Consider the following 25,452-nt stretch of genomic DNA (forward strand, 5'->3'; position numbering starts at 1 on the left):
ACCCTTGATCGTTCGATTGACGAAGGGGATTTATGCGACGGTCCAGTAGGCTGGAATAGCCTTGCAACCCAGATAGACGGTTCCTAAAAGGTTACCCGAAGGTGTTCTCCCAATGCATAACAAGTCGGAACATAAGTGCGGAGTTCAGCTGCACCTAACCGTTGGTGATTCACGAAAAATTCGTTCCCCGCTCAAAGAATTGCCAACCATTTCATTCCTATCTCACTGAGACAAAAATCCTCACGTAATGGGAGAGTGTACCGAAACTCCTGCGGTGAAACTCCTCATTGCCATCATTCTCATATATTTCTTGTTGTTTTCCTAAAAATCATTTTCCACATATGCACGCAAAAAAAAAAAAAAAAAAAGCTCCTAAGAGACCGTCTCTCGTTTCGACGAGGAAGCAAATACTCCTTTCTTCCCTAGTACAACTTGGCTGGACAAAGTGGCCCCTTTTTTCCCCTTTAGCGAACGCATCCGTAATAGCCCTCAATACTTGCGTTTCACGTTCCCAAAAACAAGGCGGTCCAATTTTCGAACCACGTTTCCGATTCTCTATGATTTTCCCTCTGACCCCCCCCTCCCTTGTTTCCCTATTTTGCTTTCTAACAAAGAGCCGTACCCGGTAACAGACGCGTGTTGTGCTTCAACTCTGGCCGGCGATATTGAAGAAATATGTCCGCCATGTTCCTTGCTCGCATATCAAGCTGCAAGGAGGCAGGCTGGCCACTCATATATTGCTTCACTGCTTCTTCCTTTCTCTCTCTCTCTTTTCATCCGCCTATTTTACTTCGCCCGCTGTTCGTCTACGGTATATTGTTACTTTTGACAGCCGTTACGGAACTGTTCTTTTCTCTTCTTACCGTTCTTGGTTTCTGTTTGTCGAGCGATGTTTTGGGATCACTTTTCTCGGGCGGACGACGTCGAAATCTAAACGCACGCCATCAAAGGGCGTGTACATGCAAATCTGGTACAGGGAGATGGCCTTATGCGCAGCGCGGAATGATTTATTGTAGCGTATAGCGGTGGATTGCAGTTCTCTATAGGGGTTGAAACGTACTTGAAACTTCGCGGTACCTTTCTTTCTTTTATGTTCGAGTAGCGGGGACAAACTCTGTGCAGATTTTTTTTTTAAGTGTTAGGTGTGCAACATGCAGTCTGGTTGTTGGTTAGTGATGTAGGGGAAAGGTCGGAAGGTGCTGGCGACTGTAATGGAGATAGTCTAAGCAGTGTTTATGTCTGTGTACTTTCAGAAACCGCTCGGCGTTGAGGATGCCTCATCGAGGAACTGGACCCGTTTTAAAGAGGTGATTTGCAGCAAAGTTACGAAGAGAATATATTCTGTGCCGAACTCATACATGGAGCAGTGCGATTTTTATTGTTATTAATAAAGACTACTGTACCCCTCCTGCTATGTCCATAAAGCCGTCTCCTTTTCTCCGTACCTTTAATGGGTAATTATGATACGTATTCAGTTAAGACCTTCCTCTGGGTGTGTTGGTACATATCGACTTCCTTGGTAGCGCTAAAATATATGGACGAAGACGAGCACATACCCACTAGGAAGGAACTGTTTTTTTTTTTGGGGGGGGGGGGTACTTTTAAATACCGGAATTCGTGTCAGCAAAAGAGTTGTTAAAAGTATAGCGCCTGTGTATGTGTTCGTCTGTGTATTTTAACGCTACCAAGGAAGGAAGGTAATACTATGTATGCAGCTTATGCCGCCTGTAGTATCAGGTATCGCATGGTCATCGCGGCAGGCACGTGAGCAAGGAGAATAAAGTCTAGGAACGAAGCAATGAGGCTGGGTGGTTCGCATACTCTGCCCTTACGAGGGTGATGTATCACCCGTGAACACGAGAAGCCTGAGGAGGGTACGGCACGAAACGGATAGGACTTAACTGCTATCACGTTCAGGCGGTGTAACCTTATACAACGTGGCAATTTTCTGAAGAAAACAAGAACGCGGCGTCGTACACGCAGGCTGTGAGGTATCCTTATGCCTCATCTGAATGCCTGGTGAATGTGGAGTATCCTTTCCCAGCTCACATAAAGTGCGAGAGGAAACTGCTCATTGAGACCTGGGATTTGCCTGAATCCTCATGACGTAGTTAGGAAAACATCTCAGCGCAAGAGAGCTCGAAGGGCCTACCGTTATTGCAGTGCAAGTTAAACAGATACATGATAACAAAATTGGTTTGCTTTTGGCGTGTATTGACGATCGGTTACGATGCCCTCCCCCCCTCCACCTCCCATCTCTTTCTCTCTCCCTCTCTCTCACACACTCTCTCACTCCGTCACACTCCATGTCATTTCCTGTAATGCAGAATTCCCGTAGACTGGAGCCTCCAACATACTTTATTAACCTGATTTACAGCTTGTTCCTTTCCTACAGACACTGTTCCGCATATCTGTGCTATGTCAGGTACATCAATCGAGCCAGTTTTACGTAGGAAACGAGAATAACCTTAAGCGGGGGTAATACAGGGTGTTCGAAATTAAGCTTTCACTAGCACTTTATAAATAAGCGAACAAAAGAAAACTGGTGCTATTTTTTCTGTGCCTTGAGTAAGAAACAGGTGCTACATAATTAGCAGCACCTGTTTCTTACACAAGTAGCGTAAAGTTATCATCCGGTTTCCTGTCATTCGCTTTGTTTGCGTAGCGCTCGTGAAAGCTTAACTTTGATCATCCTGCACTGTAAACTGGAAAACACCCTTATGGGTGTAAATGGCTTGTCTTATAACTGACACCCCTTTTTACACCATATGGTCTGGAACGCCCTTTTTAGAGGGTGTATTCTGTGTAAAACACCCTTTGAAAGGGTGCGTTTCCTTGAAAATGCCTTCTTTTGCACCCTTTAAACACCCTTTTACGAGGGTGTAAAATTGTTAAACACCCTCCTAAAAGGGTGTATAAAGGGTGCAAAAGACGGCATTTTCAAGGAAGAGCACCCTTTCAAAGGGTGTTTCACACAGGATGCACCCTCTAAAAAGTGTGTTCCAGACCACATGGTGTAAAAAGAGGTGTCACTTATAGGACAAGCCACTTACACCCATAAGGATGTTTTTCAGTTTACAGTGTGTATACGAAGTTGCATAACACGAATCCTGAACATATATCCCACCGAAGTCAGCAAAAAGACGCATACTTACCTTCTGATCCCATGCGATATCCTGCTGTTCACCTCGCCCACGTCGACACTCCGCTCAGAATCGCTTCGTGGTGCTAAGACTGAATTAGGAGCACAAGAAGTTGAAGAAGAAGGAGAAAGATGTTAACATTATCCTTCTTGTGACCAAGTTGTTCTTCCTCACTCGCGCTTCTTTAAGTGAGACTCAAAATTATGTTGTCCCCAAAAGAGCGTCACCCGAGAAGCCACAGGAGGAGGTATTTTCTTTGTTGAGGTTTTATATAAGCAACGCAGCACCTCGCGCTGAAAAAGGTGAGAGAGGCTCACGGCCCGATGCACTTCCAAGCATCATGGTAATTACTCGCTTTTGGCCCGTGCACTTTGTTATTCTAAGCTTCCTCGTTGGGGGGTTGTGCCATAGGGGAATAACTTAGAAAAGTCGGAGAAGAATCCTCGTGTCTTCTGCTGCGCATTCTTCATTTTGTTTCGAAACTAGAGTGCCAGGCATATCAATAGTTAGCAGCCTTAAATTAAAATGTGGAAGTTAGGAAAAACAAAGTGGTATATAAAGTGGGGTGCGCTGCGCTGAATGTGTTTATAAACTCTGTGGAAAGCAACTGCTCTTAGGCTGGAACACAGACAGACAGACAAATACACCAGCCTGAATGCCTCCTCTACTCCTGTACTTCTCTTGTACTCTTCAAGATAAAGATAAAAGAGATTTCAATGCACACATCAGAGACGCTATGTCGGGACTGAAAGGACAATGTCGAAGTCACGTGCTGGGTCAGGCACGCCTTGACATATGGCATTTTTTTGGCGACATATATGCCAGACAAACCAGAAAGCGTGTTGGTGATGTGATAAAGAAAAAAAATGTGGATGTGAGTCATGACAAAGTCGAACTGGCTACCCCAGGACGCTTAACGCACGCTTACAGAAAGCGTGAGAACATTCTCAGTGGCCCCATTCTCCAATTAGTACTCTAGTTCTCGTAATCAGAAGAGGAAAAATGAATAGAGGAAATAAAGGAACGATAAAGACTATAAAGAAGAAACGCTGGGCTCGAAGCCAACAGAAATCACAGTCGATCCACCAACTTCGTTTGTAATAAAAGCCGTACGAACGCCTGCAGCACTTGCAGGTGGTTCATCTCCAGGACAGGGACATAGGACCTTCATCAAAATGGAGGTGCGGTCCATGCTGATGTTACCGCCGACAGTACAGCAAGATGTGTTTTGTGCCTTCGCAAGACCCACACCTTCGGCAGTTAGGGGGTTCCGTAGTAGTTGTCTGCTGTAGGGCATATCTAATACCCCTGTCACACGGGCATTTTCGATCCTGCTCGACCTAACCTGCCTGAACACAATGCAGATCGGATGGTGCTACACGGCCGCTTCCAAGCAGGATCGAGCTTTGATCCTGCTTGACTCAAGACAGTTCCCATAACAGGATTGAGAATTTCAAGACAGCTCGACGGCCGCCATTTGCATCCTCGACCCCGGTGAACTGTCATAACTTAAGACGGACATGCGCGCGAAGCTACAAATGATGCTTACATCGGTATACGATAAATTGCCACTAATATCGCTGTTATATAGGAAACGCGAAATTAATGAGTTCGGTTTATTCATTTGCACAGGTCAACCATTCAATGCGCATTGAAAGTGGCCGTGTAGCAGCGTCAAAACTCGAGCGTGCTCGGGAAGTTCAATGCAGATCGGATTCGAGAAAGATCGAAATGCCCGTGTGACAGGGGTATAAGGCGAAGCCGGTGGAACAGCATGGTGAACATCCTCGGAACAGGAGCGGTAACCTAGGAGTCAACTTGGCGTCAACCTGTTGCAGAGGAGAGGACCGGGCCTCGGTAGCGCGCTATTGTCCCTTAGCCAATTGTTGACGCTCAGCGTCATACTTGTTGTAGTATAAGCGCCGAACAGGGCCTGTCTGAAGTGCTCTAGGCACCACAGCCTCGGCTATGCCATGGCTTGGTGTTCCAAAATCGCCTGGTATCTACAAGAAATGGAATAGGATGCTGGGCAATTCCACGATGCCAATGTCCATGGTCCATGGTCTAGTGCCGATGGCTAATTCCACGATGCCACTGATTATAGGGGTTGTACCGCGGTAAATTCCCGCAGGTCTAAGGGACTGTGATAGCCATACTCCACAACAACAAATCCGTAATGATGGCGTAGTGGGATGTTTCGCCGCTGAGGCGGCACCCTACCCATTGCTTGAGGGGGAGAAGATGATGAATGATGATGAATGTTCAGAGTTCGCGCAGCAGCCCTGTCGCTACTAAGAAGGTGACGAGGGCTTGAAGAGCTCGTAGCTGATGCGCTGGGTTGGTCGGAGGCCCAAGCAGTTGTGGAAGGGCAAGTGAGGGTGTCCCATTAGGTTCGAGTTGGCGCTGGAGGACGCGTCGCTCAGTGGATATACTGCTGACGATCTATGAGAATGTGCTGGACGGTACTTGGCGTGTTACAGCAAGGGCATAGCATTGTGTTACTGTAACCCAGCTTGTGGCGGGTGTATGGGGTGAATGCGACGTTTAAACGAAGTCGACGGACGATAGACGTAAGGATCCAACGAAGGGTTAACGGCATTATGAGGGACAGTGTGGGATATACTGAGTGGAGGAGGGATCCCTCCGGGATGTCTTGACTCCATTGACGGGCGGCCTTCGCTGATACAAGCGCCGACAGGTAAGACCGCCTATCCCCTTTTGACAATATGATGGAGATCGTATGTCGACGGCGGTGGGCTTCTACAGCTATTAAGTCTGCGTCTTCATTATGTGGCCCGGGATCCACTGTAAAACCAGTCGGTGACCCTGTTCATGTAGTCGCTTGTAAAGTATGTCAGTAGCGATTGATGCCAAGGAGCCTCGAATGCACCTGCTTTCAATACACGGTAGGGCTGCTTAAGAATCAGTATAGATCACCCACGAGCGGGGTTGAAAGTGACACTCCAATAGCTTTTTTTAAGAAAAAAAAAAGAGTACAGCGTAGAGCTCCGCACAGGTGGATGACGTGCGGTGCGAAAGCGTGTACCAACATGCCAGGGGACTCCTCTGGTTCGACGAAAGCGGAGGATGAACCTTCTTGAGTGGAAGACCCATCGGTGAAGACAGCAGAGTGATTCGTGTATACAGCGTCCGTCATTTCTATTGTCGCTTGCCTCAAAACAGATACTGGGACTTTCTTTTTCTCGTTCTTGATCCCGGGGTCAGAGGACGAGATTGCCGGTGCTGGGAGTGTCCGCGGAGGTAAGGAGGAAACTACATACTGCACTGTGAAACTAGGGAGGTGTTGATGCGCTTCACGGACACATACGGGCATTTTGCTGTTTCTTCGCTTATAGATCTTTCTGACCAGATGATGCCGGATAGTTTCTGTCTGACACAGGATCTCAATCGGGATCTCTTTCACTTCCGACATCAATATGCGTGTGTCAGTACAGCGCGGCCCTACTAAGCAAACCCGCAGACTACGTGCCAAGGTACACTCTCCACAGTGGCAAAAGTGACTTGGGAATACGTGTATGTTTTGGTGCACGGCTATACGCTATGGCAGGACGGCCTAGTGGAAAGTGGGATTAGCCCTCTTACATATAGCTTGAGCCCAGAGTTGGAGGCAACTCGTTACTGTAACTAAGTTCCTTTTTTTTTTTTTTTAGTAACTTGTAACTTGACTCGGTACTTTTGCGCCGTGGTGACTTTCAAAGGAACTCGTTCCTTTTTCGGGTAACTTTGCCAAAGTAACTTAAGTTAAGTTCCAAGTTACTGTTAACTCGCTTTTCACTCACGGCCACATATTTTCTTGCTTTCTCTCCGGTTCCTTTATGGCATTTTTTGCCATAAAACGTGATATTCAATCAATGACAGTATTTTATTCAGGAAATAAGAACCGCTGCCATTGAAATGAAGCTGAACCATTGTGCACTCACAGGGAGTAAGATGCAAAGCGTTCGGATAGACCTCTACCAGAGAAACGTCATCATGACATTGGTAGACAGACTGACACCGAAACAAATCGCAAGGAGAGGGCTGGGTTCCATGAACGTGCACCTGTTCGCCGCCTCCCATTGAAAGAAAAGTAGGACCGAGGGTCGCGTCCCTTTAAGGGACCATATCGTAATCCCCTCGAGACCGTGGCTTTCGGGCGCGACCTTGTTCACCTCTAGCTTCGAGCGTAGTTCAATTCTACCATTCAATTCTAGGTCTATTGTTGGACATAAAGGAAAACGATCTAATCGTGTTGCACTCCTCCGCAGGCAACTCAAGGTCTAACTGAACTGCTGCACCTACGTAATGCTATTTTGTGTCCGAAGTAACTTGGAAGTAACTCGTTCTTTTTTTTTAAGTAACTCAGTAACTGCAAGATACATTTCAGGCTGAAGAACTTCGTTATTAACTTAGTTACATTTTGCACACGGTAACTTGTAACGAGTTCTTTTTGACGGGTAACTTCCCAATCTATGCTTGAGCCACGTAGTGCCCGTGGTGTTGCGTAGGTCAGGCGTATGGTTGTTTAATTGGTATTTAAAGAAAAGAAGATATGGAGAGGTTTAGCCAGCCCCAGCTTGCTTAGGGTTGCGTTGTCGCTACCAGGTTTCTAGAGGATCTTTGTGCCACGAGTCACCTACGGAATGAAATCGCACAAATCACATCAGTGCAGGCGATGTGCATCGGTTGTGTAATTCGCGAGTCAACACAAGATCATAGTTACATGATATGACATTCTGCTGTGTGATATTCCGCAATCTCCATAAGCCTCCCAGAAACTCTGCTCACACTTGATATTTCTAACGTTTTGGTCTCAGGGTGGATCAAACACCCTGATCAGCCTTCTTCAACCAAAATATCACTTTTTTGTAGGTTTGTGTCATACTAATTTTTTTCCCGGTCCCGTAATAGAAACACGTTACCAGTCACTAAAATCGTTACTAAAATCGTATTCTGATCATCGAAGAAGGAAATGACTTTACTGTCTTCATCTGGGCGCTGTCAGAAAGTCCATTTTCATTAGCAGCTAGAAGCAGGCACATTGATGTGCGCGTGTAATTTGATTGAAGATGTGATATGAGGGTGACACTTCGCGTCGACCACTGACAGACATACATCGGTAACGGCCGTATTGACAGCCGTGATTTTATTTTACTGATCACTCTAACTGAAATGATTTGTCCTGACAGATGAACGGAGACTGAATTTAAACAAAATGAAGTAAACAGGAAGTAGTCAGACTTTGACATTATAGCGTTTGAATTTTAGAGTTATTAAATGGGAAAGTGTAACAGTAGAGGGGGGGGGGGGGGGAGCGTACCTGCATCACGAATAATTAAGCACAGGAAACAAGCTCGTTATTCGTTCAACTGTTGTCTATTATTTATTTATTTTTATTTTATTTATTTATTTTATTCAAGCCGTCGATCTCACCAACGTTTTCCCAGTGGCTTTCAATAAACCGGTCTTAGCGTTTCAAAGCGTCGAGGTTAGTGTAGTTTCCCTTTCTTTTATTAATAACGCGTCCTTGAGTAGCCAGTCCCGAGTGGCTCGAGACTACCATCTCCATTTTTTTCTTTTAAAATCAATCAATCACCCCCGCCTACTGAACCAACACTTACTAGATAACGGAAGGCCCTGCACTCCTTCAAGTACGTCACGTATCTGGTACGGCTGCCATACATTTTCAATGAGTCAGCATTTCTCTTCTTGACTCTTTTGGGTGACGTCACATCTGTCTACCGCCAACAGCCAACGCCTCCTAGATAGCAGAAGGCTTGCGCGCACGTGACCCGGCGTCACAGAGGAAAGCCTGCTGTGTATGCTGCTATGACGTCATCGAAAGAGCGAACTAGAGAAAAGCTCACGCAGGCGTTCATGCGTGACGTAGGGCGCATGCTTCTGCTATCTTGGAAGCGTTGCAACTGCCACGGTAGGACCAGATGCGTGACGTAAATTGAAAGAGTGCAGAGGCCCTGTGCTATCTAGAAGGTGTTGACTGAACCCGAGGTTGCCATGTTCGGTCTAATGACGCCGTCCCCTCGGTGTTGCGGTACAAGTTGCAAGGTAATTGAATACAGTTTCTGGAAATTTCAAGAGCATGTTAAAAGACTCTCAGGTGTGCAAAAATAAGTTGTGTCGCGAGGAAAAACCCGAATTGCGGATAACGAATTTGAATGATCGGACTGGTGACGTCCCAAGCAGCACAATGCACTGAAAGTCGAGTGCAATGGGGGTGGGCGGGTAGGTGGAAGGCCTTGAACAGACCCGTGAAGCTAAAGAACATCGATAGGACACATACCGTCCACCCCCATTGCACTCGACTTTCAGTACATTGTGCTGCTCTGGGTCTGTTTACATTGCCCGGAAGAGAGGGAAGATGCAGGCTTCCGCAGCATGTCTCTGACGCGTTGCCTCATGACGCGACAAGTTTTCAGATAAGAAAGAAATGTTCGTTGCCGTGGGTATGTTTCACGAATGATGGCAGCACACGTCGATCTTTTCCCCCGCCGCGATAAGATCTCGCCTTCGTCTGAAGATAAGCATTTGCTGTCCGGGCTGTTGCGCGGTCTGTAGTCGCGTCGTTACTGCGTTGGTGCCCAGAGAGTTGTCGAGAGACTGTGACCTTAACATAGATGAAGCCCAACGTCACTGGATTAGAGGTACAATGTGTCTAATGTTTTACCGTAAAATACACTATTTCGCTCGCCTAGCAAGATTGCAGCACACGTGCTTACCGTTTGCATTCGCACCAGTACATGTGCAATGGGGAACTTCGAACCCGATGTACTCATATAATGCCATTTCTTGGCTGTTCTTCGACGATGGCACGCGTGTCTTGGCCGACACGTCGGATGGAAGTGGCCTCGGCACTCGCATATCCGACGGTTAATGGTATCATTCAGTTATAGTGAAAGCAATTTCGTCTTATGTAACATCTAAGGAATTACTCGCGTCCGACGGTGCTCACAACGTCTGGGACAGTTACAAGCGATAGATAATGTGTTCTCTCACTGAATTTCACATTGGCAGCCACTGTATAGCAACTACAATAAAAGGTGTCGGCAAGGGTGTCGCGCCTTCTCCTCAGAATAACATCGCATGCGTCGTTAATATGCAGTGACGTCGCTAGCGTCGTTGAGGCTTGTGCAGTGACGTCATGTTTGGTCACGTGATATTGGAAAACATGTTGCGGTATGCATATAATTACAAAAGGAAATTGTAAAAAAAAAAAACACGCTGCTACCTGATTCGGCCCGCGGTAAGACACCCGCGACACATGTCGAGACTGGGAGGTACCCGGGTTCGAATCCCGGTGCCGGCTGTGCTGTCTGGGGTTTTTCCTGGGTTTTCCTCAGACGCTTTCAGACATATGTCGGCACAGTTCCCTTAGAAGTCGGCCCAGGACGCACATTCCCCCAGGGCGTGAGTCGTGACGTTGCCCACATACGTGAGGCCGACAACGGCAAGCCCTATCACCACCACCACCATGTTTACCCCATATCACGTGTCTCCAAGGTACGCAAAAGCTGCTCGTGACGTCATGTGCACAAGCCTCAATACCGCGCCTGATCTTTTCTTTGCGTACGCTAATAAAATTCTATACGGTGATTGATAATAACGTGACCTGTTGCGTAGTAGATATTCGTCAGCCTATTCCCATTATTGTGAACACTACGTCGTCTTCTGTAAAATCGAGAGACATCTACAGTGGCATTCCACCAGAACCCTCGACATCCCCAGGATCACATTGGTGGCAATGCAATCCATGGATTTTTATTATCACACACCTTAACAGAGACGCTGTCCCTTCCGCATGCTCACACCATCCACACCACCGACGTGGGCGAGTCAAGAGAATATAGCCACTCCTTGATTGAGTTCGAAACCTATAGCCGGCTGTGCTGCCTTTGAGGTTCTCCCTGGATTTGCCGGTGGACTTTCCGGACAGATGTGGACACAGTTGCTCTTGAAGTCGGCCCAGGACTCATGCTGTACCCCTCTGTCCCCCTTACTGCTGTATTCTGTCCATCTTCGTCCATACACCGCTTACAGCAACAGTTGCATCGCTGTGCGGAGAAGCAAATTTTTACAGAATGTCGACGCTGTAGGTTTATTTGAACACAACAAAACAAAAAAAAAAAGAAGAAAACATCCTGCGAACACCGATCCGATATTGCCATCGGCAAGGAGCCACAGAATGCTAAAATAAGGCGGTTGTTTACAAAGCAAAAAAATAAATAAAAACTGCAGCTGCCTCGTTTCTTTTGAATGTATGCGAGTGTGTGTATGAGAAAAACATGTTCCAGAGAACGTCAAGAGAGCGAGTATGTCATTTGCCATTATTCAAAATGCCATTATGTTTACTCCTGCGACGCGTGTACCATCACATGCCCCATTCATTCTCGCCGAAACACAAAAGGATAATGATTTCGACACATACAACCTGCTTCCATGGTTCGATTCCAAAGCGTGACCCATAAATATTTGAATCCACGAAGAGGAAATCCGAATGACCACTTCACAGGAAAGAACACAGTACAGAGCTCACGTTCACTGTGCGTGCGTGCTCATATTGATCCCAGCGACGTCGATGGGAGCCAGACTCATTTGCATGACTCAACTCCTTAAAAGGGGGCTCTTTTCTGTAACCTTCTTCTTCTTCGTCTTCGTCTTTTTTGTGCGTCGTAATGAAAATGACACGAGACAACCGTAGCGCTTCTTCCTTTTCGTTCTGTGCTATACCTAACGCGTCAAAATATCGCATGAAAAAGTCCTTCTAGTCCGAAATGAATATGATGGGGTCAAATCGTGTGTTATTTATCTCTAGGGGACCTTTGCCACTTCGGAGCAGTTTTGTCAATTTGGAATCGCGAGAAACTGAACAACAACAACATAGATGAATGGATGATGATGTGGGATGTGGGAGAAACTGAATTTTCTGAATTGAACTCCGAAACTTGCCAAGTCATCCTTTTTTCCTGATTTTTCGCGGGAAACAGAAAGAGCGTGTCACATTAACCCCCATCCCATTCCGGATTAAACGCCCTGAAACCGGACAAACAAAGCCGAACAACACTAACAGGTAAAGCGCACTAACAACAAATTTTATTAAACACGAGCGACGCGCTTAAAAACACAAATTCCTTTCCCTGACGGAAAGATCAAAGACGTCTGTGCTTGGTGTGTGTTGTTCGTCTAGTTTTACCGCTTTTAATCCGTGATGTCCCACCACCAGGCCCAACTTGACGTCTTGCCCATTCTATCGCCAAATACATTCCCCGCTACAATGTTAATAGCTGAAAAAAAAAAAAAAAAACTGCAAAAGCGGTCGTTTCGAGGCCCGCAAATTGTCTGCCGCTCTCACGTCTCTGAAAGAAGCGACGCAACCAGGCCACGGAAATGCTCCTTTCGTTTATTCCTTCTTCATGCTTCTGCCGATAACTGCAGCATGCTTACAACGCGAAGTTATCTCAAACAACAGCGAGTAAGGAAACAGCAAGAGGAAGGTCGCACCAGTTTTTTTCTTTTTTTTTCCCCGCCGCATCTTGCGTTAACTTGACGTATACCACCGAGCTCTGCCGACAGTTTGCGCTTCGAAACGCGAATCTTAGTCGGTTCTTTTGAATCGCGTGGTCTGTGTAGTGTTACGAACCACGTTCCCAAGCGGCACAACACCTTGGCCCAATATTGGTCCAATATTGGGTCAAGATTGGTCCAATATCGGGTCAAGATAAGGTCCAATATCGGTCGAATATCGAGCCAAGATGTTGTGATTGTAACTTCGTCTTCATTCTACTTCTATTTTAGTTTTCTTTTTAAATTTTGTGTTAGCGCCGTGAAGCAACTGCGGCTACGAGCGGCGTACAGATGTGGACAGATGGAGAGAGGACAGGAGGTAGGAATGGGGGGACAGGGTGTGTTAGTATGCGTCCTGGGCCGACTTCAGGGGGAACTGCGCCGACATTCGCCTGGAAAGTCTTCGGGAAAACCCAGGGAAAACCTACATCAAACAGCACAGTCGGTGGTATAGGATTCGAACCCACTACCTCCCAGTCTCCAGCACGACCTTGGCTACCACCAATGAGCGGGAGGGACGCCTTAAGCCTGCTCGGTTTCTACTTTAATGGTTTTATTTCGGCCAATAGAGACAAACCTAGAAATAGAAATAGAAAAAAAAAAAATGGAAACGTAGGTCGCACTGGTGCGACCAGCTGTTCCAGGACGCTTGACGGGTGAAAGCGCTGAACGATTTAAAAGATTAACCTGTCAAAAGCTGTCTCTTTCGTGTTCTAGTTTCGTGTTTTTTTTTTTTTTTTCTACGATACGACACCGTTTTGTAGTTTTGCGTGATATTTATTGAATCGCCTAGGGGGTGGTGGTGGTGGTGGGGGGAACAAGCAATGAGATGTTGTTTCAAAATATAATTATTTGTATTTGGCGTAAAGTCGATTCTTGGATATAGTTGTAAATATACGCTGGTATTTTTCCCCTTCGGGTATCCTTTAGCAATACGGATTATGTTAAAACTCAAATTCCGTCGTTAAATTTCGATGCTAAAGGAGTGATTCTATGCTAAAGCCTCGCTTACCTCCTGTGGAGAGCCCTTTCGGTGCAACATATCGGGACTGACGTTCGTTATTACTTGCATGATCTCCAGTATTGCAAGTCATCTTTCGACATGGAAAGAATATGTTATTATTGGCCTATTTTCTCCCGCACAGGAACCTACTTGTTTTCCGAGAGAAAGAACTCCCAAGATCGTACTAGTAAACATTTACTAACCTCAGTGATCCGATATTACGATTACAACCCTCTACATTCCACATTTGATTACACACGTTTACTTCCATGCGAGTGTGCGTTCTTTCTCTTTCTTTCTTTTTATTTTGTAAGTGTTTTTGTACTTTTTGTAAACTCTGTTTCCCTGTGTGTGTGGTCATATGAACGTGTATTAGGGCTTTTAAAGAAGCAAGTAGTAGTTACAATGGTACCAAAAAGAGCTGGGGGGGGGGGGCGCCCGGAGATCAGAGTTAGAACATAGTCCCATAAAGCCACTGCACTTAAACGCGCTTGGCACAATGCCAAAAATTCAGCCAATTTTTGTTTGTATATTTTTATCCATGCCACCTTTAACGAAACTTACATTGAATCCCGCTAGTCAATATTTTGTTTTTTCCCATTCATCATCACCACTCACCATCTTCTCCCCCATCAAGCAATGGGATAGGGTGCCGCCTCATCGGCGAAACGTCCCACTACATCATAATTACTTATTTGTTGTTGTTGTTGTTGTTTTCCCATTCGGCGTCTTATTTCGTAATCTTCATTGTCATCTCAGCCCCGAATTCCGCACGCGCGCACGAAGAATGTCGTCCCTTTCATCTTCACGAAAGAACGATATAGTACTTGAATCACAATTAGTCCCATCGTCCCGACAGATCTTCTGGTTGAACCCTCTCAATTCGCTTCTGTTTTACTGGTCCGTTTTTCTATATCTCGAAGAAGAACAAAGGAATCCAAAGAACTCTCAGCCTTTCGTGTTGTCCGTGATGCGTAAAGACAGACGTGCCTTTCCAGCTATCGTCTGCTCACTCAATAGCATGGCCTTTCACGGGAACACTGCTGCCATTTCTAACTCAATTAGAATATAAAGGTCCGCTTTGCTGTCTAGTTTTTATTCTTCCGCAATACTCAAAGAGTGAGTCTTGCGCAAACTGAGCGCTATATTGTTTGTTTTAGTTCCGCTAGGATCGAATCGCTTCCCTGTATGGCCGGAAGGGTGATACGGGTACGTGACCATGGGAGTTCCCAGAGAATGTAAGCGTGGTAGCCAGTAACTTGTAGGGCAGTGTTTTCCAAGGGTACTTTGTGCCCCGGTAGGTGTGTGTGTGTGGGGGGGGGGCTATATTTATTAGACCAAAAGGGAAAAAAAAAAAGGGGGAAAAGGTCAGCCAAACGTGACGTCGGCACCCGTAGGGTTTCGCGGACGCTCTGGCCTGGAAGTCCTTTAGTTTGCAGAAAATGATTTGAAGAAAACAAGTTCTGAATGTGCTTCGTCAGAAAAACAAGATGAAAACAAAGATGTTGAACAAACACTCGTTAATTCGCATTTCCAATGCGGGCAGCAAAAAAGCAAAAATCTGCTTGTTTTACAGCTGATGTTTCAACGCAATATTAGATATGCTAAGTAACTTTTACCTGCTCCATCTGAGCTGTAGACAGGTTTTTCAGCAACAGTTATAACTTTTTCTCTGTTTCTTCCACTTTTCTCAAACTCCTCTGGTGAAAATAAAGATTACATTGATCACGTATCATATACAAAGACAAAAAAAATTCCACGTCTATTGGGCTCGCCAAAAATTTTGCCTAAAAAGGTTAAAATGCTCATATAATTCACTAGTAAACAACAAGAATTAGCCGAGGCAGGCTACAAACATGGGGGAGGGGGGCAATCTATTTGTTTTGAGAAGAAAAGTCAGCCAAACATGGATGACACAAACACGTAAGCCTCCAACGCCCAGAATCAATGAAATCAAACAATTCAGGAAAAAGGATTCAGGATTCGAACCCAGACCCTCCTGATTCCCGTTCAAGGATGCTCCAGGGTCAGGAGGGTCCAGGTTGGAATCCTGGCGTCATCACCTTTTTCCTGAGTTTTTTTATTTCAATAATTCACTAGTGTGTTCTGTTCTGCGTTATCGTTTCCTGGTGTGGGGCACCACAAGCCAGGTTAATATAAATAGATTATCAGTCGTACAGAAGCGGACAGTTAGAATCATTGCTGGTGATGACGATATATTAGAGCTCTCTTTGACAGTCTCAATACACTTAAAGTTACAAATTTTTATACCTATTTTCTACTGATGACATAATTACAAGCTCTAAAACTGAATAACCTTTATTATGCTGTCATTATTTTCGTTGGAAAGTCACAGCCGATCCGACACAGCATACCCGACATACTGAGCGGTGGAAGATCTCCACATTTATAACTACTTATGGCAATTAGATGATATGTCGTATTCTTCTAAGGGTTTTAAATATTTATGATACTGGTGGTGTGAACGTAGATGATCTTTCGGTAACTGCATTGCGAGCGCTACTTGTTTAGAATTGTCTGTCTTGAGTGATGTTGATGTGATAAAGAAAAAAATGGGGATGTGAGTCACAACGAAGTCGAACTGGCTAGAGTGCTTGTCAGTTTTTTGTATGTAGTTAGCATTGCTAAGTAATTAGAACGCATCAAATCGCCATTAGTGAAAGCTCATGAAATCCTCGTCACCTTATCTCATGATACTGTCTGCACTCGAGTGTGATGTTCTGAGGATTGTGCCCTTGTCATTGGGCAATCATCACCGCTTTTTCGCCAACTTCCCCACACGAATACGTTTCTTCCCACATTTGGCAACAAATTATTTGATTTCATAAGTAAGAAATGTGCTAATTAATGTAACAATTTCTGATATACCCCCGATGTAGAGTTTGAAGCACCTTTTCTATCAATGAAAATTTTGTACTGTTTTGCCGATTGTACTGCTTTGTTTACATGTGGCGAGTGCTGTAGAACCGAATGAGTACCTATTTCACTGTCGTACTCTATTGGTGCTTAGAGGTGCTGCTGTCTTTACGGTGCGAAAGAGTAACGGGTGCGTGCGCAGGTTAAGATGTGTTAGTACCAGTACTCTAGCTGTTTATTACTAATCATTCCACTGTTCTTGCCCCATGGAGTTATGGTGTAAAGATAGATATATAAAAAAGAAAGCAGCCAGGTCCCTTACAGTGTTCTCTCATAAGTTTACGCTTACGGATGAAGGCAACGGATGATGCTTATGAAGGCTCGCCAGGGTGCTCGTCCGTACCTAACATCATAGGGTACGATACTACCATCATACGATGGTATAGATAGTTGGAGTGCATCGTGCGGCTATCGTCTTTGCGTACGTAGTGGATAGTCTTTGTGGTTCTGCGCATGCGCAAAACATAGAGAGAGCTTCGCGCATTGCGCAGAACCACCATGCTATCCCTTACGTACGCAAAGGCGATAACGTACGACGCACAAAAAATCTCTAGTATTCAATACGGTATGTATTATTCTATGCCTAGCTGTTGCCTTGTTCAGGACCACTTCGCAGACTTTGAGACGACGCACCGACTTCAAAGAAAATAAAGCTGTCTTAACGCAATATTCGGTTTATGTATACAGTGAACCCTCGTTATTATGACCATGGCCGTTCCCGAAAATTGTGGTCATAATGCGGAATTGTCATATTAACGGGTGGGAGAATTTGCAGAGGTTTCACAGCATTGTTCCCCCAAGAGTATATGGTCGTAAAGCGCGTATGTCAGATTATCGGGGGTCATATTAACGAGGTGGTGGTGGTGGTTGTGAAGGGGCTCGCCGTTGTCGGCCTCACCAAGGTGGCCAACGTCACGACTAACGCCCTGGGGGAATGTGCGTCCTGGGCCGACTTCTAAGGGAGGGTTCACGTATACCAAACATGCCCTTACATGCAGACCGATGAAAATGACGGGTGTTTTCTTCCTCTCTGCCTGTCAACGAACCTTGCAACCAATACGAACTTTCCCAAAAGCAAAATGCCTGCCCACACCACGTCGCCAGCGTTTTAATTATTCCTCCGCCGATTACGAGATTGGTAAGACTGTATAATCCATTGTGTACGGAACGAGCAGCAAAAGAGCTCGACCGGCTGCCGGCCTCCCAACTTGAAATGGAATCAGATTTCCCATCGAGAAGGGCCTTACGCATCGATTTACTCTTCAACGTGTTCCACATCACATGCGGTGTTAGAATTCCGTCTTGTTTTTCAAGTGTTGTTTATGCTGATGTCGATAAAGCTTTACGGCCCCTCCAGGCAGACCGATGTGGAAGAGTAAAAACTTTTCTCGAAGTGCTCTTCGATTTCAGTCTATTTGGGCTGAGCGAGCCCGAGCGACGCACGTGCATGGTGACCTCTGCACTTATTCGAATAATGGAGGGCTTAGAAGAGCTCCCCGTCTTGGTCTTGCTACGCCAAAAATTATTATACTTCGTGTATTTTTCTTTGTTTTGCTGCTTGCTCAACGTATCATGAAATGACTGTGTTGTTGTCGTTGAAGAAAAAATTTGAGGCTTGAACGAGGGGGCTTCTCTTCGAGGTACGTTTATGTTCAATGGCGTTCTGGGGATTTTCGTCAGAAGCCCTCGCGACGACTGGTATATCTCATTTCGCAATTAAAGACAACAGAAAGGACCATAATGGAAACAGTTAGCAAAATACCGAGGATAGAAAGAAATACGATGCATCTTTTGGGGCACTCTGCCAAATGCGTTGAGATGCTTTAGCTTTCAAGGCAGGGGAAAAGAATAGTGCAGAGACGGGACGAAGAAGATAGGGCCGTCTTCCAACACTGGTCTTAAATTGTTACAACACTGATTTCGGTGCTGTGGAAATTGATGTTCTGAGGCTGGAACACAGAAGAAAGGGCAACACAAGGCACAACCCTCAAGTGCCTAAGAACAATGAAAGAAGGAAGTCACTCGAACCCACATCTGCTGGAACGCCGATCCGGTGCTCTACCATTGAGCTAAGATAACAAACTTCCCCAAACGACTCCCAAGTGTGGGTTATATGGTGTCATTCTAACTTCTCCTTCCTCTTCTTCTGCTGCTTCTCTTTCTTGTCCTTTTCATTTTTCCTCTTCTCTTCATCATCATCATCATCATCTTCTTCCTTTTCTTCTCCTCCTCCTCCTCCTTCTTCTTCTTCGTTGCTTCTCTCCCCGCAACTGTGACGGACGGACGTACACGGCGGTCGACGTTAGGGGACCCCAAAAAAGCTATAGCTATTAACAATACCTTTAACCTTGACACGGGGCACAAATATACACACACGCACACATAAAAAGATAGTCGATACGCCAGAGGTAACATTTAATGGCGCAAGATACCGTGTATATCAGGTAACGTGATCTTGGAAAACAACCCTAAAAGGAAAGGGAAAAAAATCGGAAACTGCCCATAAATCCGTTAACGGTAAAGTTGCTGCGTAAAGGTTTGCTGCCTTACGTTATCTGTCCCTTTGCAGGGAAGTATCCCCCTTTGCAGAAATCCACTCTTCCTCCCCAGGTTACACTCCGCGGGATGTTCGCAATTCCCCATTTCGTCCACGCTCAAGATTTTAGCACGAATGTTTGAACGTCGAACCCCCATTCACCCAACCCCGAGAGATAGCCCCCTGACTTAACCTTGCAGAAGAAACCTTTTGTACGCGAAGCAATAGAACGGCGCTTTGACATCCCTTATCCCTTCTCAATGTACCGAACCTAAACAATTTCATTAGACACGTATCCCATCTGAGTTCCGGCACTTGTCAAGAAACGTGCCTTGGAACTAATAAAAGTGGCGCTTTCTTTGACATCTTTAATAACGCCACTCTTCCGCCTAACAAAAGGCGCAGAGCCGTTCTTGCATCTCATTCGGGAACCCTCGATATCCTATATCTCCCTTTCCAGCGCTTCCCACCCAAACCGAGCATGTTGAAAAGCAGCCACTTTCGAACGCAACGGTATTAAGGATCACCGGCTAATACCCTTAACAGGTCGGCCCAGTAGGTTCGATATTACAGCGCCCCCTCGGCTGCGTTCTGCGCACCTGCCTGCCTGCCTGCCTAAAAGGGCAACATTGTGCGCTGACGCTGAAGCCAATTAGCGTCTAACTGATCAAAAATGCGCGTTAATCGCTACAGACGCGCGCGGACGCAAATTCCTCGCCGAGTATTATGCTCGTATATCTAACATCTTTCTATCGTTTCCTCGTTTTTTTTTTCTTATAATCATACGGGCTGGTTTTTTTAATTAGTTTGCCGCTTGGATTAAGGGAAAATACTACCTATTCCTCTTCATAAGTTTCATCCGAGAGGTTTTTATTTTATAAGAGGAGAGAAAGGTTTGCTTTGGCTTAAAACTTAAAAGTAAGAGAAGAGAAAAGAAAAGAAAAACAGAAGAAGGGTGGAAAGTGGAGCTAGTGGCTTTCGCTGTTGGCCGGCGTGCTTGTTCTCTCATTATCTTGCTTCAAAGAGCGATTTGCACTGGTGGTTGGTTGCCTGTAGGAATATTGACTAGGGCGATGCTTCGTTGGCCGCTTTCGCCCTTGTTGGGAGTAGATTTTATTCTCGTTCTTTGCCGACATGGTTCAGCGGCGTTGATAAGCGCGCACCGGTTTTAGTCGTGTATCTTTTCTATTTCTCGCCCTCTCTTATTCTTTGTTCGCTTTAAAGCGCAAAAGCATTGTTTTAAGTTCTACAGGGTGTCCCAGAAAACGTGTCACTGAATTATAATAAAAAAACTACACCACCTAGAGTCATGCGGTCAATGGCATTTGTTCTTACTAGGTTTTTGCCACCTCCTCATGTGAATGTCGTGTAACGCAAGTTTAATTATGTAAATTTTTGCGAACTTAAGTCTGAAATTTGCCAAGTAAAGGTCACTTTTTTATCCCACCACAATGAAGAGCGTGCCGAATTCACTCAAATCCATGATAATTCACAGTGATATTCACGAGCTATCCCATCGGAAAAAATAGCCGAATATCATGCTTTTCGGAGCACCGGACCATAGCGCGCGATGACTTTTTGAGCGTAATCGCTCTCAGTGCGACGAAAGGAGGTTCCGAAGCCAGCCCACAGTGTGATAGTAGAAAAAGTAACTGTTCCTAAAATTGGGAGAGGGAAAGCATTATCCGAGCGAAAGTCGAACGTGATAAGCCGTGCCTGTTTTATCTCTTTCTGCGATGTCGGGGAGGGCTGGGTTTCCAACCTCCTTTCGTCGGACTGACAAAGATTGCGCTGAAAAATTCATCGTGCGCTATTCTGTGCGACCTCCGTAGAGCATGATGTTCGGGAATTTTTTTCGATGGGATAGCTCCTGAATATCCCTGTCAATTATCATTAATTTGACTAAATTAGACACGCTCTTCACATTGGTGGGGTAAAAAAGTGACCTTTACTAGGCAAATTTCCGACTTAAGCTCGCTAAAATTTACATAATTAAACTTACGTTACACGACATTCACATGAGGAGGTGGCAAAAACCCAGTAAGAACAAATGCCATTGACCGCATGACCCTAGGGGGTGTAGTTTTTTTATTATAATTCAATGACACGTTTTCTGGGACACCCTGTATACGGAGCGGATCTTTTCCGAGCTTTCATGGGACCTATGTGACCATAGAAGTAATAAATCCGGCTGGTGTCTACATCACCTTGGCAACATATCCCTGAGTTGCGATAAGTTGTTGAATACCCAGTTGAATAGTGCGCCTGAACGGTTCGTTGTGATGAGAAAAACAAGGTGCAGAGTCTCAAAAGCTCGGACTAGACAAGAAAACAAACTTTATAAAAGTGAAAAAAAAAACGTGAAATACAGGTGTACGGGCACGTATGCAATCCTTCATCCCAACGCCTACATCTGACGGTGACATATCATTGATCCTTTATCAACGTCACTTCCAATAGTTTTCGCACTTTCGTTTTGTCCCCTCCTTGGATGTGTTCGTCACTTAACAACGTGTGGCGTCAGCACAGCAACACGCCGTGTAATAAAAGGGGCAAGTATAGCCCAGCATGAGAGCGGCACTTACAGTTATAACGGGAGTTTATGGATTAAAATAACGTATTCCTCTTACACGCACACATTCCTTCTCACGCAGGTTTGTCTATGCACCGTGATGGGTGACCATTTTTTCGTTACAAAACCAACATTTATGACGCTCATTGTGAAGTGTTACGAAACACGATGAGGTATCTTGCGTAAGCTTAGCCTTTTCTCGTTCGTTACGCGGTAGCGTTGATTGGAACGTCGCTCCATCGTGCACTGAAGAACCCTGTCGCCACATTGTTGCCGGTTGTAACGTGTTTCACTTCGCCTCGCTAAGTCTTAATAATCCGTAAAGTACGTCTCGCGTCACTCGTGCCGCGTCCGGCAACTTCTTAATCTTTTAAGTGAACGCTTCAAAGATGTTATAAAATGGGATCCCTCACCTTCGGGGATGACGCCGTCATATGGGGTCACGTGGACTGGAGCTTCCACGTCGCTTCCAGTTTAAGGAGCCAAAAAGTGGTATATTAGTTTCGCGCGAGAGGACAAAAAGTTGGACACCATTGTCTTGTTACAATGAGTAACTGGTAGTAACTAAACTGCAAGTAACTTGGTACTGCACTCTAAGAAAAAAAAAGTAGAATTTTCTACCCATCTCGCTATATTGCAACCACATTTCTAGTAAAACCAATTTTACCTTTTTGGGTATAACTGCAGAGTAGAAACTGTCGTTCTACCAGCTTGGGTAGGGAATTCTACCTCTCTTTCTCTCTCTCTCTCTTAAAGCAAACGTGAGAGAGAGGAGCAAGGGAAAGGACACTTATACCCGCGGAGGGGAAGACGCGTACGGATTGGCCCGAAATGGTAGAAGTACCGTCGTTCTACCAGCTTGGGTACGAAATTCTACCTTTCTTTAATGCGTTAGCATTAGGAGTGTCAAAATGAAAAAAGCTGTATGTCCGTGTGTGAGAGGGTGAAGCCTCACCAAGACATCGGTATAAGTGGACATACAAAGGGATAGAAGAGGGTAAATGTAAATGGAGGCAAATGATTTGTAATTGAAGTGGTGTAAGGTAATTAAGAGTAAGAGTAATTGAAGGTAATTAGAGGTAATTAAAGGCAATTAAAACAAAGTTGTTGAAGGGTAGTGAATGTAAGATATAAGTAATTCAGAGAAAGATGAAATGAAATTGAAGAATACCGAAGGTAACCGCAGGTTATACCGGAGAGGTAATTAAAGGGGACTTAAGAGTAATTAAGGTAATTAAGGGAGTTTACCTCATGTAACCGCAGGTTACATGAGGTACAGGTATCCCATTTAAGGTAATTAAAGGGTAATTACGGGGTAATTGAATGTAGTTGAAGCTAATTAAAGGTTAATGAAATGGACATACATATAGTAATTGAAAGTGTCAAACCGGAAATCAAGCATTGACTGGAGGTGGACAACCGGAAGTCAGGTTAGACCGGAAGTGGAAAACCGGAAGTCGAGTTGAACCGGAAATGCATACCGGCAGTCAACTATAGACGGGATGTGAACAACCGGAAGTCGGGTTTAGACTGGAGGTGAAAAACTGGAAGTTGTGTTTAAATCGGAAGTGGATACCCGGAAGTCAACTATGGACCGGAAAAGGTGGTTCATGCTAACGCATTTATCGCCTAACCGCCTAAATCGCCAGTGAAGTTTTTTCTTAGAGTGTGTAATTAGTCACGTTTTGCAGTGACTAGTTACTTCTTGAACTTATTTCTTTCCTCTTGCAGTAACTTGTTACTTTTCTACAAAAATAACTTGTAACTAACTAGGTCAAATTAACTGTAAAGTGTAACTGTAACTAATTTATTCAGGCATTGCAATACTTCCCGCGCCTGAGTCCTCTGCCGTTTTTCCCAATCAGGAATTCCACGAATTTCTTCGTCTTATGCACAGCCAGGATGGCCTCTGAATAACTCCAATCTCCGTGCTATTACGGCCCATGCGTAATCCTCTGTTTACAGCACGGTAGAGAGAGAGAGAGAGAGAGAGACATGATGACGATGATATGGGGATGACTATGGTAGAACTATGCTTGGACCGTGCTAGTTTTTGAAAATTGCATTGATTCGCCTTTTCTTCTTTTTTTTTGAAGCTAACTCTAAATTATCTAAGATGGGTAGAAATCCAGCGAACCAAGTTAGAACTAAATTAACTAAGTTACTTTAACGTGGTAACTGCAGCTGTGGCTACATAAAATTTCAAACGAAGTAATTAACTGTAACTAACTCAGTGCTTAGTTAGTCGGTTAGCGCAGCTTTAGTCAACAATTTTTGCAGGTTAACTGTACCTTAGTTTTTTATTTTTTAAGTTACTTATGATTGGTTACAATGTCGAATATTTTTGCAGTAACGAATTGCTATGACAGGCGTTGCCTAGGAAGATGCGGACATGTCTCCCCACCGCGGGACATGTCGCAAAAGGAGCGCGCGAAAGTTACCTGCCATAGTGGCTACCCAGCAGTTGTTCCATCCACTGGACTACGTAGAAGGGTCTTGTCTTCCTTTTTGATGTGCAAGGTGAACCCATAAGCCTATGACAATGAAAAGATGGCTACGAAGCAAGCGAGCTGGTGAAGTTGATGCATAATGTAAAACCCCGAGACCAGAGAACACGAAGGGACAGACACAACATGAAGACGACACGAGACTTCGTGTTGTGTCTGTCCCTTCGTGTTCCCTAAGTCTCAGGGTCTTACATTATGCACCATAAGCCTAAGAAGCGTTTTTTTTTTCTTTTTTCTTTATTCACATCACATCACATCTGCAGGAAAGGCAACAACGACAATAAATGAATAGATAGTGACAATGACGTGAGTCCCTACACCTCTTCAAGGAGGCTAATGTGAGAAGATGAATTAAAGGGGGTATATTTATTAGAACAGAGAAAAAAAAGGACGGGACAGCCAAACCAAGGCCATGGTCAGGTCGCAGGGGTGCTCATTGGGCCAAGGGCTTTTGACAAGCTGAATGGTCTGTGGTCCAGGAACTCAATTTGGCGTTAAAGCTCCCATCGTTCGCACGTATACTGGTTGCAGACCTAGATGCTGTGGTGAATCGTAGCTGTAGTATGACATGCTGGGCACAGCATCATGTTACCGTGACCCAGCCTACACCGGAACACAGGGTTGACGGCGACTTTGAGTCGTAAACGCCGCGTAAGTGATGTGAAGCTGCGGTGGAAGCCACCTGGCACCCTGAATGACAATATCAGGTCCAGTGCATAGTGGTCACTGAGTAATGCCATGGCACCATTACTGGCGGGCCAAGGGTGACACCAACGCAGACAAATAGGATCGAGTATCCCTGTTGGCGGTTATGATGGGCACAGTTGTAGCAGTTATGATGGGCCAGATCTGCCACATCATTGCCTTGAATTCTAATGTGGTCCGTGACCAACCGTAGGGTCAACCGCTGTCCCTCTTCCCCCAGAGTCTGGAGCACCATGAGAATACCCACCACCATCGGAGTCAAACAGCCGTAAATGCCCATGTTTAATGTGTATTGTTGGGCTGACCTTTGTGCATCATGCAATGTGCGCGCTGACCTGCACAACCTACTTATAGACTGCCCTGACTACCAGCCGGGGAGCGCGAGATCTCGCAGCACGGAATGCATGCAATAGACCACCGCCCCTTTACCATAGGCAAGGTGCTGGGCCCATGGTCCAGTAGCGATTATA

General features: G+C 45.3%; 2 long non-coding RNA genes across 2 annotated transcripts in view; one reads left to right on the plus strand and one right to left on the minus strand.

The window, feature by feature from the left end:
- Positions 1-1,410, plus strand: part of LOC135394883 (uncharacterized) — a 62,742-nt gene extending 61,332 nt beyond the window's left edge. The window contains exon 2 of the long non-coding RNA XR_010422978.1: positions 1,254-1,410. This is a non-coding gene — a long non-coding RNA (uncharacterized LOC135394883). The remainder of the gene's footprint in view (positions 1-1,253) is intronic.
- A 9,461-nt stretch (positions 1,411-10,871) lies between these two features.
- LOC135396215 (uncharacterized) lies at positions 10,872-11,798 on the minus strand. The gene is made up of 2 exons (XR_010423354.1): positions 11,587-11,798; positions 10,872-11,212 (listed from the first exon to the last, which is right to left on the minus strand). It is a non-coding gene; the product is annotated as an uncharacterized LOC135396215 (long non-coding RNA).
- Positions 11,799-25,452: the final 13,654 nt, after the last annotated feature.

Source organism: Ornithodoros turicata, chromosome 5 (genome assembly GCF_037126465.1).
Source record: "Ornithodoros turicata isolate Travis chromosome 5, ASM3712646v1, whole genome shotgun sequence".
In the NCBI taxonomy this organism is placed as follows: Eukaryota; Metazoa; Arthropoda; class Arachnida; order Ixodida; family Argasidae; genus Ornithodoros; species Ornithodoros turicata.